Here is an 18,996-nt window from a genome sequence, read left to right on the forward strand (position 1 = left end):
CAAGAGTTTGAATTGTCATCTCCAATGGCTCATACTGGCCAATTTACCAGTTCTATATTGATTGACCAATTTGGCAGTTGGCTTGAGTGATGCCACAGAGAATGCTGAATGCCTTTTGCATTTATTAATTCCACGGACAAGAGATTTAAAATATCTTCTTTTTTTGAATGGCTGATTCTGTGGGTTAGAGCATTACCCTTCTTCTGTGAGAGCTGCATTAAATGTAGTGAGGTTGATAGGATGAAATCCCCTCTCTTTGATAGCTATATAGATGAAAGGAGTTTAGACAGTCTCAATTAAAGTACCAAGTGTATCCAAATTGACAGAAAAAGAACTATCTATAATTTGGCACTAATTGGCAAATCATTGACAATCTCAACTGAAGAGGGTGACCATGAGATGCATTCAATACAAAATGAAAATGCCACAGTCCGGATTCCTTCATCCAATTCATGCTATACTTGATTTAGAAATGCAATGAGTCCAATAACTGGGAATTATTGGATACTAAAATGACGATATTCCTCACAAAGTCAACCAAAATTTCCAGAAATATACATCTAAAAAATTATCTTATTATTGCATCGGAAGACAGACTGGATTTCAGAGTAACACAAACGAATCATTCATGTGCAATTCCGTAATAAGTCAGTCATAATTTTGTCATCAACAACAATGGCTTGCATTTATATAGCACCTTTAATGTAGTAAAACATCTGAAGGTGCTTCACGGAAGTGTTATCAAACAAAACTTACGCCGAGCCGCATAAGAAGATTTTAGGACAGGTGACCAAAAGCTCAGTCAAAGAGGTAGGATTAAGGAGCGCCTTAAGGAGGAGAGTGGTATGGAGGTGGAAAGGTTTAAGGAGTAAATTCTAGATCTTACGTCCCGGACAGATGAAGGCGCGCCTGCCAATGTTGAAACGATGAACACTGGGGATGCGGAAGAGGTCAGAATTGAAGGGACACAGAGATCTTGGAGGGTTGTAAGACTGGAAGTGGATACAGAGCAAGGGAGGAGCGAGGCTACAGAGGGATTTGAAAACAAGAATGAGAATTTTAACATCAAGGTATTGCTTAACCAGTTGTCAACACAGGTCAGCGAGCACAGGAGTGATGGGTGAATAAGACTTAGCATGGATTAGGATATGGGCAGCAGAATGTATAACACATTCCTCACTTGTACAATGTCTTGTCTTTTTGTATTGCTTGTGTGTATAACGGTTTAGACAAACCAAATAAGCATCAAAAGTCATGATTAAAATGAAGCAGGTTGTAATTAGTTATCAATTACACCTAACTACTGTTACACTCAGTGGTACCTGGTTGAGTCTTTAAAGAAATCCTAAATGTCGTATTATCTATTGCAGTTTGTCATCAATCAGATACTAAAATTATTTAACACCTTTTTATGACCACAAGACTGTAAAACAGTTTCAGAGTAAGATTATGGGTTGAATTTTGTTGAGCTCCTGGCGTTGGGCTCCATGGCGGGGGGGTTGGGGGGCAGAAGATCGCAGCAGCCACCCTCCTTAGAGCCCGACGCCAGGATTGCAGGGCCTGATCTTCCCAGTGGCGACGAGGCTCCGTGGCAGCCCCACCCACCACTCGGCGATAGGACCTGACTTTAAATATCTAAATAAACCTCATGAATACATTTACATACAATTCCCCATTATATTACTGGCTGTCTGGGATATTCCGTGCGACGGACAGCACTCACATGTCTTCACTTTCCAGTCCAGGGAAAGCTGGTGCCACCGAGGTGTGGAAGAGAGGAATTTAGGATTTTTAATGTAGTAGGGTGGGGAGGACGGGGTCAACTCTGCATTTCTAGTGTACTGGGGGAAGGAGTGACCTCTGCACTCCATGCAGTTGGAGGGATGGATGTTAACTTGGCAATTTAAGTGTTTTGGGGGGTGGGGGGGGGTGGTGTGGAATGGGGCGAGAATTTATTTGCAGTTTAGTGGGGGGGGGGGTGGGTACGGGGTTCAGCTCTGCAGTTTTTGTGGCAAGACTGGCAGCCCTTTAAAAATGGCACCAGTGCCCGCACAGAGGCAGCTGACGTCATTCACAGCATTGCTGAGGCCGCCCCCACCACGTGATTGCGGTGGTGGCCCGCCCTGTGTATTTAAATGAGCCACCGCACGCTACATCGTAGAGGCGTGGCGGCGCATGGCCCATGCTTGCGGGCCACCATTTTTTTCACCCACCACCACTCCCGGTGGAAGGAATAGAAAATTCAGCCCTATGAATTGTTGCTAATGAGTCATTATGGGAACAGAGATGACCACAGCTGCATTTTACAATATTACTCTCATGAAGCCCGCTTTATTGCCTACTTTAAGTGTTTCTGTCAATACAGGGCAAATTGGAACTGGTTGGAAACATGGCAACAATTGACTTGAAGAGCCCTGATGATGGTTTGCACCCAAAATGGTAATCTGTTCTGTTTCTTTTCCTGTTTGGTATACCCACCATTCTGGTTTTCTTCCCAGAAGTTTTCCATTCTGTGTTTAACTAAAACTGTATTAAACTGGATCTCAGCTTTGATTAGCTTTCAATGATGATAACAAACATCAAATTATTGTTCAAGATGTGTCATAACAAATTAAATCCACCAAATAAGAATGTAAGAAATAAGAGCTGGAGTAGACCATATGGCCCCTCAAGATTACTCTGCCATTCAATAATCATGGCTAAACTTCTACATCATCTCCACTTTCCTGTCCGATTCCCCGTATCCCTTGATTTCCTTAGTAGCCAAAAATCTATCAATCACAGCCTTGAATATATTCAACGATTGAACATTCACAACCCTATGGCATAGAGAATTCCAAAAATTCACAACCATCTGAGTGAAGTGATTTCTCCTCATTTCAGACCTAACGGCCAATCCCTCATCCTGAGACTATACCCCACTGGTTCTAGACTATTCAACCAAGGGAAACAACTCTCAGCATCTTTCCTGTGAGGCCCTCTAAGAATTTTGTACATTTCAATGAGACCACCACTCATTCCTCTAAACAGCAGAGAACATAGCTCCTTTCTACTCAACCTCTCCTCATAGGACATCCCCCTCACCCCAGAAATTAACCTAGTGAAACCCCTGCACCGCACCACAACCCCCCGCTCCCCCCCCCCACACCTCTAACCCCTCCCAATGGCAATAATATCTTTCCTTTGGTAAGGAGACCAAAACTGTACCCGGTACTGCAGATCTCACCAAAACCCTGTAAAATTGCAAAAAGAATTCCAAATACCTAACTCCAACACCCTTGCAATAAAGGTTAACATACCTTTTGCCTTCCTAATTGCTTGCTGTACCTGCATTTTAACTTGCTGTGATTTGTGTACAAGGATCCCCAAATCCCTCTGAATACCAATATTTACTGGTCTCTCACCTTTTTAATAACTATTCGGTTTTTCCATTTTTCCAACGAAAGTGGATAATTTCACCTTTCCCCATATTATACTCCATCTGCCACCTTCTTACCCAATCACTCAACCTTTGTTTCTTTACATCCTTCTCTCAGCTTACTGTTCCACCTAACTTTGCACCATCAGCAAATTTGATATTGCACTTGCTCATCGAAGTCATTGGTAGATTGTAAATTGCCGTGGCCCAAGCACTGATGCTTTCAGCACTCCACTAGTTACATTCTGCATTCCCAAAAATAACCTGCTTATTTCTGCCTGTCTGCTAACCAATTTCTGTCTGCTAACCAATCCTCAATCTATAAAATATATTATCCTCAATCTCTTGAGTCATAATCTCCATAAATAGTTCATAGATGTCTCTGATGCAAGAGTAATTAATTTTCGGAATCAAAGCCAGGAAATGTGCAATCGGAATTAAAAGTATTTCTAAGGTTTAGGCTTGAAATCGATTTGCACTATCTGCTCCTCCAATTCAAGCTTGTTCTTCATGCCCTCTGTTCTCTGGAATAGCTCCCAAAATTGTTTTATCCTGCTACTGCTTCCTTCTTTAGAAAACCTGTTAACAGCGATCTCTACAACCTTGGCTTCAGTTTTCTCCTCTTTGTCCTTCCTTCCTCCTTTTTGGCCAATATTCTCCTCTCCTTGTAAGCACTGAGCTGTCACTTTATATGAGGAGCATTATATAAATGTAACTGTGTTGCTGTTTGTTGTGTATATAAACACCAGAGGAAATAAAATTATATTTCTTTTTTTATTATATGTTTGAAAAACCAAAGAAATGACAGTCATGGGTGATACACAAAGCACAGCGAAAGAATTTAAATTCCAGGGAAATTTAGCAGTGCTGCAAATTTTTAATGCAAAGTATAATGGACTTCTGGAATGAGATACAAGGAATGGTCAAAGTGGGCAGTGCTGATGGATTTAAGAGGCACTGAGATGCATTGATGGCGGGGAAAAGGATTAAGGGATATGTTGAATAGGTGTAATTTTATTAAAAAGGCACAGTGATGTTTTGTTTAGAACAATTATTATCAGCTTCTTGGACTAGAACAATGGATAACCAAATACAGGTGAAAAATACAGCTGGTGATATTAGTGGATGGATGCTTAATGGGCTCGTATAATATTTTAAAGTTATTTTAAATTAATGGGTTAATGCCTATGTTAGAATAGTGGGCAAAGGAATGCTAGCTGATCATGCGATGCATTCATCCACTTATATCGCTAACGGTCATTTCAATCCTTACAAATAGAATGAGGATGACCGGTTATGTTGGGTACTAAACATCTCCACTCATGAGAGTGACTAATCACAACTTATTTGTGACTTTGATACTTGTGAATAATCTAGTTGCTTCATTCCTGTAGATATTTGTCACATCAGATGCCTGGCTGTGACATACTACTTTTTATCCAATACATTATCTGAGCTGAAGTGTCTTGGACTGTCTGTGGGTGGCCTACTAATGCCAATGAGCCGTAGCCATGATCTCAGGGGAAATAATAAGGAAAGGAGATTGAGTAAAATAAGTACCATTTAATGATGTGCAATCACAAATTCATCACATTCACAACTGGCATCAAACCCTGCTTTAAAAGATGAAGTTCACCAACATCCATTAGCAAAGTTCACAAAATGGAGATTGCATTTCTTTAGATTAAGGATTGAAAACACATACATCCTGGGTCTTACAGAAGCAAAGATTCATTTAGTATCTTAAATTCTAACCTCCTTAGTTTAAATAGGTTTAACCTCTAATACTCAAGTAAAGGTGCACTTTATTCAAACAAAAGGAACATAATGGACACTTTGAGGTAGGTACACAATCAGTACAACTTGTAATAATAAGACTAGGGATGCCTTAAATTAACAAATTCTTATGACATAATCAATTAAGTTTAAACAAGTATGTTTTCAGCTAACAATCTGACAGTAGCACTTTCACCACTGCATTCTGTGTCCAATACTGTATCTGACAGCAGTACTGGTTCCAGAATATTTTGGGTAACAATTACTTATCTGACCATAATACTGCCTTCACAGTATTCTGATTAACAAGTACTTTCTTTGGCAACAGTACTGATTCTGTAGTATTCTATCAATAATTACTCTGTTGGTACGACCAGGTGAGGAAGGGGTCTCAGGGTTCCCTGTCACCCAGGTTTGACAGCAACAGGTTTTATTCTTTTAACACAGTGATATAGCTTACCACCTCAGTGAGCACTTGCTCACTGTTCCTCTAATTATAATTGCAAATTAACCAATCAGACAGGTTTTCTTGTGTTTTAACAAGAAAGATGTAAGTTTATTAACCTTATCACTCTAAACCAGTTAAAATTACTAAACTACGTAACGCATCCAGGATCACGTTCATATGAGAGGTATATACACACACAAACAGATAGAGAGGGGAAAAAATAAGGTTGGGAAGGTGGAGCAGAGTCCTTAATAAAAATGGAATTTATATACGGAAGTGTAGTCCCAGTGTCTTTAGTTGAAATTGAAGCCTTGAGGTCCTCACTGGGCCATGTGCACAATTCAGGCTTGTTTCTCTGGTTCCGGAAGGCTGAAGAGAGACTTTATCCGTCCTCTTTTGCTGACTGTCAGGATCTGTAGATTCGAGGTTTAACTGCAGCCAAGGCCTTTCCAGGACGTTTATGGAGAGGGAGAGAGGAGCACTATTCCTTCTTGGAGTTCAGTCACTGTCTTTCTTCAGAGGCACAATTCACAAACTCAGTGTTATACAGGCAGGTGTGTCACGTGACCACCTTTTTGTTTGAAACAGAAGTTTCTGGAAGGTTGTTCAAAATTTGAAGTTCTTCTCTCAATCTGTACAAACATACTTTGTGTGGGGGGCGGGGTTTGGCTCTTTCAAAGTCAATGGGTGTCGATGGCTTTTGACAACCAACATTGACAAAACCATTCTAGTTAATTGAATCAGGGCGCACCCCCATTGTTCTGGCTAGACTGAGCAATTACATCTGTCTCCCAGTCAGCCTTTGGCTTCTCATATGCAAATTTTAGTTGTTCTGTTCTGCCTTTTTAAAAGTTATTTGTAATAACGTCCAGTAAAAGGTCTCAGGCAAAGTTTAATATGACAAAATTAATATTTTTCCATTTGGCATGTGTGTTTTCTGTCACACCTCCAAATCAAGCTGAATGGAAGGCGATAATGGAGAACATTATAAGTTAAAAAGAGAAAACACAGGAAAACACACATGAATTTTTCATTCATTCTCATCCATTCAGAAATCTTACAAAAGTTGTTACAGCTTGTCTTTTCCGTGCAGTAATAGAGCTGATTTAAACTGCCCTTTTCCCTTGAGGTTGGTCTCAGATGCTAAGGTGTTGCTCAATGGGTTTAAATTTTCTTTAGTATCAGTTTGCAATAAGCAGGGAATGGGCAACGCAATAAACGTGGGGTTTTTGGGGGAGCTTGCTGTCTACAAATTTTCATAATTGTCTAGGGCAAATTCTTCTTTGTGCACAAGCTTTACCCCCTCAGCTGTTGTTTCTGCAACATGTGGTTCTAACCCTTCAGGTTCCAATACCTTGTTAATTTCTCTCCTTAGGGTAGTATTGGTTGATGAGTTGGTTTTAAGCCCGTGTGAGGCCTTTGAGATTTCCTCTGGGCTTTTGTTCTTGTTGGAGTCTGAAGGGAGATTGTTGAATTTAATTAGCTCTGGGCTTGTGCTCAGATCATGGGAGACTGCAGTGGGTGGATCCACTCTGACCTCACTTTCAGTGCTCTGGCGAGTCATACAAGGGTTACTCACTTTAGGGTATTTTTGTTTCCCTTTTCTCTTGACTCTGGGGTGTGTCTCTTTGCTAATCTCCCTCATGACCTCTGGGACATTCCTGCCCACAGGTCTATGTCCAGAATCCACTGCTCTCCCCTGCAGCACTCCGATTAGGTGAGGCATCACCCTCACTGTTTCGCTGCCCTTTTGGGGACATTATTTGTTTCTGCAAATGCTGTTAGCAGCCCTGGTGGGGTGCTTTTGTTGTCTGCATTTGCGTAGGATGGTGTGGGGTCTACCTTTTCCAACATTTCAGGGTTGGCTGACCAAGCAGAAGAGGTTTTCATTTGTGAGTCCTCCTTTGACCTGTCCTCCCTGTCCTTTTCATCCCCTTCTTCCCTAACTCTCTGCTAGACCTGTGCTTCTCTGCCCCCTTTTGTTCTTGGCGGAGGTCCCTCACAATTCACCAGCCCTCTGCTGGAGGGACATCCAAATGCCGATACAGGACTTAGGAGTGCAGGTTTCACTCTAGGTTGGGGTTTCCCCTCAACATGGCGCATGTGGAAACTCCTGCAGTACTCCACTTCATGGCGTTTTGGCCAGTCAAACTGCTGGCTTATGCGGGCTTTGATTTCTCGTACACCAACATGTACAACAATTGTAAACTCGGGGGCCATTCTTAATATTTCTCTCTGGTACCTCGGTGGCACCACTAACTGGTGAATCACTGTCCACTCTTTGTTCTCAGGTCTGTGAGGAGAACTCCACTTCCTCATCAGCACCTCATCCTTTACATAGTAGCAATCAGGGACTCTCTCTGCTTCAATTTCAGTTTGGGCAGCCTGTGCTAATTCTCTCAGTACTGGGTACTGAGCCTCAACTAGGGAAGATTTATTTAATCCATTCCATGGGTCATCTAACTTTCCAATGAAAGTTTCAGCCAACCAGACAGCCTGATCATCTATCTGTAGTGCCAGTTCAGTCTCCTCTGGGGGAGCTGGTTTGGCCATGGCCCAACTCACTACACAATCAGGGGAACTGCAGGGGACCATCTCCTGTCAATGCCCTGTCTCTCTGACCACTTTCGGTCTCTACCACCACTGGGCAAGCTACCACCTTCGCCCCCGCCATATCATTACCTAGGAGCAGGTCAACCCCTTCCACAGGCAAACTAGGGTCAATCCTTATGGTCATCATTTCCTGAAACTAGGTCGCTCTCCAAGTGCACCCAATGTAAAGTTACGGGTGTACACCACCACTCACTATCATCCTCACATTCACTGCACTCTCTGGGGGAAAGGTCAGGCCTTTTCCCAGCAAAAAGGATTTGGTGGCCCCTGTATTCATGAGTATGACTATGGGCTTGCTTGCCCACTTGAGGGGTATGGGGTCACTCTCCCTTTGGACACAAAATCTTGATAACCTTCAGGGATCTCATTAAATTTTCCTGCACTCACAGCAATATTTTTCTTGGGTCTTACTTAGCTGCAGTTAAAGCCACAGCCTGTTCTTCTGTGCTTTCCCTTAGGGTCCCTTCTCCTGCACTGAGTGGGTGTGTCCTGATTAACCCTACAGGCTTTCCCCAAGGTTTCCAGCAGTCAGCCACTCCTGCTTTCAACACTATCTTTTTGAGCTTGATGAGGGCCCCTGTGTGTCCTGCTTTTCTTTCTCTACTATGGCTTTTTGGGCTCCTACCACCCTGCCACCTCTTATCCATTTTGATGTGGGGGTGACTAGGAATGGTTTTTCCCTAGGGAACCGAGTTGTGTATGAAAGCGAACTCATCAGCCAGAATTGTGGCTTGCCTTGTTCTGTGCACTTTTTGGTCCTCCACATGGGTCTTTATAGAGTGTGTGAGAGAGTTTTTAAATTCCTCGAGAAGAATCACCTCTCAGGTCTTCATACGTGGGCTGTACTTTAAGGGCCCCTAACCACTGGTCAAAAACCAGCTGCTTACTTCTCTCAAAGCCAGGTAAGTTTGATTTGTTTTTTTCCAGACGGTTCGAAATTTCTGGTGGTGAGCTTCCAGTACTAGCTCATATGCCCCAAGGATAGTATTTTTAGTCAAGTCATAATTTGCTGAACTTTCATCTGGCAACAGGAAATAAACCTCATGGGCTTTTCCTGTCAGCTTGCTTTGTAGCAGCTCTTGTCCAGCTCTTGGACAGCCATTTTAACTGTCTAGCAAGCTTTTCAAAAGTTACAAATAATGCTTCCACGTCTCCCTCATTGAACTTTGGGATCAAATGGGAGAATTTTAAAAGCTCAGCACATGGTCCTGAGTTAAGAGTAGCCTCCATATAGGCCATGCTTTCACTGGGGTTACTCTGTCGCCACCTAGCTAATTCAAGCTGTTGTAACTCCCTTTCCTCCTGCTCCTTCTGGAAATTCCTTTCTCTCTCTCTTTCTCTCTCTCTCTCTCCCCTGTCTCTCTCTTTCTTTCTCCTGTCTCTCTTTCTCTTCTCTGTCTCTTATTCCTTCTCTTCTCTTAGGAATTCCAATTCGAGTTTTCTCTGTTTGAATTGCATTTTTGCTACTGTTACCCTGTCTGAGTCTAACTCCAACCCTTTCTCTAACTCTTCAGGTTTGAGGGAAAACTGGTTGGCCGCAAGTCTTTATGAGTTCGGATTTCTTAGCTTTGGCACAGAAAGTGATCCCGCACTGCCAGTCATATTCCTCAACTCTTCCACAGATAGTGCCTTTAACTTATCCCAAGTTATTTGGGAGGTACTGGCTTCAGACATGGACATGGTCATATTCTAGCAACACAAACAATGAGAAAACCTGTATTGAAGTATTTTCTTTTTTGATTGGGATCAATTTCATTTCTCACTTCCAAATTCTCATTTGTCTGTGGGTACAATGTCAGACTATAGCCCCAAAGTTTCTGTTATGACTAGGTGAGGAAGAGGTCTCAGTCTCCCTTGTAGCCCCTTCTCTGTTTTGACAACAACAGGGTTTATTCTTTTAACACAGTGATTTAGCTTACCACCTCAGTGAGCACTTGCTCACTGTTTCTCAAAAATAATTACAAATGAACCAATCAGACAGATTTTTCTTGAGTTTCAACAAGAAAGATGTAAGTTTATTAACCTTATCACTCTAAACCAGTTAAAATTACTAAAATACACGACGCATCCACACTCACATTCATACGAGAGACATATACACACAGAAATAGATACAGGGGAGAAAACAAGGTTGGGAGGTTGGAATACAGTCCTTGATAAAAGTGGAATTTAAATATGGAAGTGTAGTCCCTGTGCCCTTAGTTGAAATTGAAGCCTTGAAGACCTTGCTGGGCCACGTACACAATTCAGGCTTGCTTCTCTGGTTCCAGAAGGCTGAAGAGAGACTTTATCCATCCTCTTTTGCTGACTGTCAGGATCTGTAGATTTGAGGTTTAGCTGCAGCTGAGACCTTCTTGGGACATTGCTGGAGAGATAGAGAGGAGCGCTGTTCCTTCTTGGAATTCAATTACTGTCCTTCTTCAGAGGCACAATTCACAAACTCAGTGTTGCACAGACAGGTATGTCATGTGACCACCTCTTTGTTTGAAACAGAAGTTTCTGGAAGGTTTTTTGAAATTCAAAGTTCTTCTCTCCAGCTGTGCAAATATACTTGGTAAGGGGGTTTGGCTCTTTCAAAGTCAATGGGTGTCGATGGCTTTTGATGACCAACGTTGATGAAACCATTCTAGTTAATTGAATCAGGGAGTACCCCCATTGTTCTGGCTAGATTGGCTAGACTCTGTTTCCCTGCCAGCTTTTGGCTTCTCATATGCAAATTGTGCATGACTATTTTAGCTGTCTGCCCTGCCTTTTAAAAGTTATTTGTAATAATATTCAGTAAAAAGTCTCAGGCAAAGTTTCATATGACAAAATTAATCTGTTTCCATTTGGCACGTAGATATTCCGTCACACTGTCTAGCAGTCGTGCTGGATCCACAAGGTTCTGAATATTAATTAGTCTTTCAATTCTTTGAAATTTAGGTGGCAATATGATTGCTTCAAAGACACATAACCTCTTGTGACCACCACAGTTAGTGTCATTACCAACTTATTTTGTATTCTGAGATTACTTACATAGCCGGAGCAGGTTATATCCTCTTTTATCTTCTTGCGTTACAATGCATGGAGGTTGTGGAGGGGATGGGGCTGGTGGCTATTTCTAGAACATAGTTCTTTGAAAATGGTTTTGACAATTTTGCTGGAAGAAATTTACCCCCTCCCTACCGAATTTCTCAATGCCATTATTCAGTAACATTTTGCATAAAGCAGAAAGGCCTGAGCATTGCGTTGGTTATATGTGTTAAGGTATGGATCATTTGGGCTGAAGTGAAATTATTAGTCTTTTAAATTGTTTTGTGTAAAATGCTGATACGTGCAATGAGTAATTTTATTTACTCGTTGCTACGCTATAGGATTTGTTTCCTTTGAATTTTGGTGATTATTGTGTGCTCGTTGTAGATATCAGCAGTGGAAAATAAGATAAAAACAGTAAGTGGTGGAAATACTCAGCAGCTCTGGCAGCATCTGTGGAGACAGAAACAAAGTTAACGTTTCAGGTCTGTGACATTTCATCAGAACTCTGACCTGGGGAGTATTTTCAGCACTTTCTGTTTATTTCAGATTTCCAGCATCTGCACTATTTTGCTTTTATTTTAGCATTGGGAAATGAAACCTTTTCAAATTTTATGCATTCCTGATAATGAACCTACTACACCTTGTTCGAACAGTTCCATAATGCAGCACAATATGAAATTTTGCACCCATCACACTGGGGGATCTGATCACTGTAGCAACATGGCAAAGCCATTCAAAAAGAATGTGTTCATCATATCACGACATATAACAAATGTCTTTATGGCATCAGAATAGGAATAATAATTCAGTGCTAAATTAGTAATCGTTTTATCTTGCGGCCACATGACTACGAAAAATTAGCTCAAAGCAGCTCATCCTCATTTAATGTAGGGCCCTTTAATTGCATTAGTTTGAGCTGGATTCAGTCCAACACCCAGAGCTGAAAAGTAAGGATGCTAACCCTAGTACCACTCAATCCCAAGGTTGTTTAATCTGCTGTAATATTTTTACAGTTGAGCAATGGATGCAACATAGCTTCATATTTAGGATTTCTGTAAAATAATAAAATATATATTTTGAAACATTATTTCCATCTGCAGTATTTTTCTCTCTAATGCCATTTTAGCCACTCTTGTGAGTTACGATATATATTTATTTCCAAACCAATAATTTATATAGATAACATTTGGGGGGGAAAAAGCCAGATCCTACACACTTTTTTGAGGAGCAACAGAGTTTGAATAATCCACAGCATTCATTGTGATACTGCTCACAAGACATTATAAAGTCATCCAAGGATGCTTTAAAGTTATTCTCATTGCCTGCATATCTATTACAGTGCATAGGAGCCTTTGCTGCTGAAAATCTGCTTGTAAATTCATTTGTTCAATAAAATTTCATAAATGATGCCTATGAAGAAGCATTTGCTATTAAATTGGCTCAGATCTGTTGCATGTAGTTCCCAAGTGTATCTCAAATGCAGTCATGGGGTTTTATTTCCATTTTTCTTGATTGAACAAAGCAATAGTAGTTCAAGCCTACATTTTTTTGTCTGTAGTCAGACTCATTTACATCTGTGAAGCTCAACCCGATTTGACTGTAATAATACATTGGTTTTCAAGAACATCACTGCAGTATAAGCTGGATATGTTAAATGCTTCTTCATAAAATAGGACCAATTACATTTCTTTTATTGTGTGTGATGTGTAGAGTTGTACAATTGAACAGTTGAACATCAGTTGTTTAATACCACTTAATGGATGTTCCTTGAGAGTTAGTGGCAGAAGTACAAAGACTTGCCGGAATTTCAGTTGTTCATAATTATGTCGCGTGTTGTATTCATGACAATTTACAACTCCACACACAGCAGTTGTACATAACGGGATTTGTATCTTGATATCATGCCATAAATGGCCATTAATGTTTACAAATCCAAAAGGTAACATTTAGTATTAATACAAACAGCCAACACAATTTGATTAGTGGAAAACTGTACCAAGTCATCAATTTTTCAATGGTGTTTAAAGCAGTTCTTAAGAGGCAATGGCATGAAGCAGTAACCTGGATCTTCAGCTGTGCTGTGCCAATGTTGTTGGGGGTTCATGCCTACTGCCACCCATTTGTCTATCCCCTGAACTCAAACACCCAGCAGCATGGGCTAGCAAGTTAAGTCAAGGTGCTGAACAATGGAACAAATGGGTTGTGGGTTGTCTTGTACTGCTATTGGACTGTTTCTAGCAGTTGGTAACATTGGCAGAGTTAGGTTTCAGGCTTTCTACCCACTCTAATGCCTTCACCAAGGGAAATATAAGACGCATCTTGCAACAACAGGGAGATGTAATAATCACCCTAAACCAACACGAGATGAACAAGTCATCTTGTACGTTCAGGGAGGTGAAGTTTTATGTTTTCTAGCGAAAGTCAATTCACTAAAAAAATGTCACTGGGAAATCACACAAAGGCAGCTTAACTCAGTAATTTCTTTTGCGTCACTTACAAACTAAGGTTCATCTGAAAAAGACAGCAGAATTTTCCCAGCATGGTGGAGGCAAGTTCAGGAGATTGAAAGGTGGTAAAGTCCCGGAAATTGATGTCAGTCAGGATTTCAATGCAATCCTGCCCTCTTTCACTTTCTCCATGGCAGGATTGAAGGAGAGTGGGGAACCCCGTTGGATGTGTTTGTTTAGTTTAGAGATACAGCACTGAAACAGGCCCTTCGGCCCACCGAGTCTGTGCCGACCATCAACCACCCATTTATAATAATCCTACACTAATCCCATATTCCTACCACATCCCCACCTGTCCCTATATTTCCCTACCACCTACCTATACTAGGGGCAATTTATAATGGCCAATTTACCTACCAACCTGCAAGTCTTTTGGCTTGTGGGAGGAAACCGGAGCACCCGGAGGAAACCCACGCTGACACAGGGAGAACTTGCAAACTCCACACAGGCAGTACCCGGAATTGAACCTGGGTCGCTGGAGTTGTGAGGCTGTGGTGCTAACCACTGCGCCACTGTGCCGCCCTAAAGTGCCCTAGAACAGAGCCCCAGAGCTCTACTGTCTCCCAGACAGTTATTCTGTTGATATTAGATTATTGAGCCAGTTTTCAACCTCATTGATGATTTTTGTATTAATTGGGTAAGTAATTTATAAATGATTGCGATGGTTAACAAGGCAATTAAGACCTGTTTTAACCCTGAATCCTGGATTTCCCCGTCAGGAAAGCTGTTCCCTGACCTGTCAGCAACTCACCAGGGTAACCGAGTATAGTAAAAGCAAAATACTGCGGATGCTGGAAATCTGAAACAAAAACAAGAAATGCTGGAATCACTCAGCAGGTCTGGCAGCATCTGTGGAAAGAGAAGCAGAATTAACGTTTCGGGTCAGTGACCCTTCTTCGGAACTGACAAATATTAGAAAAGTCACAGATTATAAACAAGTGAGGTGGGGGTGGGGCAAGAGATAACAAAGGAGAAGGTGCAGATTGGACCAGGCCACATAGCTGACCAAAAGGTCACGGAGCAAAGGCAAACAATATGTTAATGGTGTGTTGAAAGACAAAGCATTCGTCTTCTTTCAATGTAGTATACTGTATTCGCTGCTCACAGTGTGGTCTCCTCTACATTGGGGAGACCAAGCGCAGACTGGGTGACCGCTTTGCGGAACATCTCCGCTCAGTCCGCAAGCAGGACCCTGAGCTTCCGGTTGCTTGCCATTTCAACACTCCCCCCTGCTCTCATGCTCACATCTCTGTCCTGGGATTGCTGCAGTGTTCCAGTGAACATCAACGCAAGCTCGAGGAACAGCACCTCATCTACCGATTAGGCACACTACAGCCTGCCGGACTGAACATTGAGTTCAATAATTTCAGAGCATGACAGATCCCCCATTTTACTTTCATTTTTAATTATTTTTTCTTCCTTTTTTTACATTCCTTCTTACATTTTTTACAATCTTTTTTTGCATTTATTTCATTTCATCTTAGTTTGTTCAGTTTGCTTACCCACTGTTTTTTTCAGGTTGTTTTTCTTCAGGTTTGCACTTGCTGCTGTTCAATATTCAGTGTATTCACACCTAATCTGTACTAATGCTTTGTCTTTCAACACACCATTAACATATTGTTTGCCTTTGCTCCGTGACCTTTTGGTCAGCTATGTGGCCTGGTCCAATCTGCACCTTCTCCTTTGTTATCTCTTGCCCCACCCCCACCTCACTTGTTTATAATCTGTGACTTTTCTAATATTTGTCAGTTCCGAAGAAGGGTCACTGACCCGAAACGTTAACTCTGCTTCTCTTTCCACAGATGCTGCCAGACCTGCTAACCGAGTATAGTGTTGCACTGTATTCTTAAGTCTTCATTGAATGACAACTGTAGGCTTTATATTTGGATTCAACACAAACATTGTTATTGTCTTACTTATCTACATTGTATGATCTCAGGTCCAGGACTTTTCCTCATTGTTGTTTGCCTGCTGTCTGTAAGCCATGTGCTGAGTGCATTTCTTAAAATGCTGTCTCCTCCTTATATATACATAATGATGTCATCAGTCATATCAATGGCCTGGTCACTTAAAGGAGCAGTTTCTTAAAAGTGAAGTCACGACTACACTATGGTACATTACCCCCTCTTTTAAATTTAAAGTTTCCCCCTTTTCTTGAATGATTTGCTCTCCAGCTACTTAATCATGCAAAATTATATTGAACAAAACTCAGGTGGAATGAAGTTTGAAAAATTTGGAGGGGCTAGGTTTCAGGTATATCACTCTCAATACCAGACTTTTTTTTACCACCAGGCACTCTTCATCAGCAATGGATGACATAATCTTTAAATCAGACAGGTAATCAGTGAGGTCTCAATGATATTCTCTGTGGATATTGCAGTATCGATCTCGGCTGTACTTAATTTGGCTGAACTGTTTCCTGAGTTGTCGCAGGTGTGAAGTCATCAAAGTTGTCTTTGTCCCTTTCTTCTGGAAGTGTTTTAGCATTGACTCTTTTGAAGAAGGTTACATTTCTCTTCAGAATGTAGCTTTCTCTCTTTGCTATGATCATGCTTCTTCTCTGAACTACTGTAAGCATTCTTGGGTCAAATGGTGAGCTAGTTTTTGACATTTTCTCTTGCTAAACCAGGACATTGTCTCCTTCTTTTATTTTGTTATCTTTTGTGTGCATCCATTGATCGGCATGTGTTTTTATCCTCCATTTGTGACTTTTGTGTCTATCCTTCAAGCTTTCCACTGAGAGTGTGTAGGAGTGAATTGTGACAGTGGATACTTCTTCAAGCTGTCTTCTTTCGTCCAGTTTTGTCCTCTGACAGTGTTGGGTGTGATCAGCTTCAATTCACTGGCAGTTTCGAAACTTAGCAGATTTTCCTTGCTTGAGTCTATAACATGGAACTCAGTCTGACATGTGGCGGATTTGAGAGTAACTTGGATGATCCCGAGGACCAGTCAAGGGGTATCTCATCAGTTGGAGATGATTTTAAATATCGGCCTGCTCAGTTGCAGTTTCTGTTTTCTCTGTAACACATGGAATGTCGGGGCATCCATTATGTTGACTGTTGTTCCTGAGTCAATTACTGCAGAGATTGTCGAATTGCCTATGAACACATCACACATGGACAGGTGTCGGTACTTGTGGTTGCGAGCAACAAAGATCTTTGCTTGTGCTGCAAAGATGTAATCTTCCTTGTGGCACTCAACTCTATTAATGTCCTCTGCAGGCTTCAATCGGCATACTCTTGTGAAATGTCCCATTTTTCCGCAGATGTTACACTTCTTTCCTCTCACAGGTCAAGTTTTGTATTGAGGATATGCACCATCGCAATGAATGCATGTTCAAACATGAGATGTCTGTAATCTTTGTCTTAGTCTTCCTTGACATTCCTTGGACCTTTCTCTGGGTTTCCTCTGTGCCCTTGTGTTTGGTGTGTTTCACTTGTGAAAACTTCCTCTAATGGCGTTGACGGATTCTGTTGATGCTCCTGTTCTGGCCTCAAGGAATTCTTGTCTTATATTATTTGCCTCTTTCCTTTCTAAGTCTTCAATTTGTCGTGCCTTGGTGATTGGCATTTCATAATGATCTGGGAGTTGATTTCCTTGTCCACGTCTGTGAAGTTGCAATTCTGACTCAGACATCTGAGTCTCATCATGTAGTGGTCAAGGTCTCGGACTTGTCTTATTTTGCTTGCCTGAGGCATAAATTTCATAGTGAGGATTTTCCCTCGGTTGAAAATATCTTGTTGGAGCATTTTCTGCAGCATCATAATCATCGTCGGTTCCAGTGTCTGTGAGTGTACCAAAGATATCGTCGACTTTTAGTCCAGTTTTTGGGGCATATTGATATCGAGTGCCACCATTAGACATTCAAATCTTGCTAGCTATTTGTTCCAGTGTGGCCCTGGGTTGCAGTCCATCTCTGGAAAGGCTGGAAAAACTGGCAATTGTTGTGCACACATGGTGATTACTTTTCCTTAAATCTGGAACAACCGTTTTTTCTATTCTAGCCCAGGTTTCCTCTCTCAGCCTCGGTTTTCTGTTTATCCAGTTCATGCTTTCTCTCTGATCCAGTCCTGGTTTTCTCTCAACTTTTTTTCTGTGTTTGCTTTTTGCCCTTCTGTGCCTTGTCTTTACCTTTTTTCGTTTTTCTCTTCTCATCATCAGAAAATGTGGTGTTGTGCTATGCTCTTATGTCTTCATTAAATGACAACTGCAGGCTTTATATTTAGATCCAACACAAACACTACTTATTGTCTTACTTATTTACATTGTATGATCTCAGGTCCAAGTCATGTCCTCCCTAATGTGTGTGAGCTCTCTGTAAACCTGTGCTGAGCGTGTCTGTCAAAATGATGTATCTTTATATATGTATGCTGATGTCATCAGTTGCACCAGTGGCCTGGTCTCTTAGAGGCACAGTTTCTCAAAGATGAAGTTACCACTACGCTACATTACACCGTGGCATGTACACAACAGGAAGAGATTCTTCAGTGAATCTGGCAAGCTGGAAAGCTTTCGTCAGTTACACCAAAGAGCTCCAGCCATGGCCATTGAGAGACTGCTGTTCAAAGCTCTTTTTATCTCAGGAAGTGCGTCTACTGCTTGAGAGATGATTACCAAGTTCTTGGAAGGCACTTCACCTGTCTTGCACTTCATTTACCTTCAGCTGCACTTCCCTGCTGGCAGCCTTCACCACGGTATTGGAGTCGCTTATGCAGCTGTACAGTCGATCACTGCTGAGAGTCAAGAGCAGAGGCCACACCACCACCAACAGATCCAGCAGCAGTAGGAGAAACACCAGCAGCAGCACCAACTGCCTTCTCTTTAGCTACATGAGATCGAGCTAGCAGGAGGCAAAACCCAGAACACAGGGTCTACAGACAGATGATCAGCACTCTCGACATCTCTGAGCACCAGTGCCTCAGGTGGCTCAGGTTCTCATGCTGAGTCATTGCTGACATCTGCATCCTCCTAGTACAGCAGTGGGCACACATTGCCAATGACCAACAATGTGCCTGTCATTGGAGGGCCACCCCCCCCCCCCCCCCTCCACCCTGGGTCTCAACCTCTTGCCAAGTTGTGTGCTCTCTTCTCTTGCAAGGTGAAAAAGCAGAGAAATGTGAGTGGTGTGGTCATAATGGCTTGCGTGGATAGGGAAGGACAACATTTGTGGAGGGTGAGTGTGAGGCATGGGTGCAAGATGGCAAAAGGTTGAGGGGGAA

This window comes from Heterodontus francisci, chromosome 16 (assembly GCF_036365525.1).
Source record: "Heterodontus francisci isolate sHetFra1 chromosome 16, sHetFra1.hap1, whole genome shotgun sequence".
NCBI lineage: Eukaryota > Metazoa > Chordata > Chondrichthyes > Heterodontiformes > Heterodontidae > Heterodontus > Heterodontus francisci.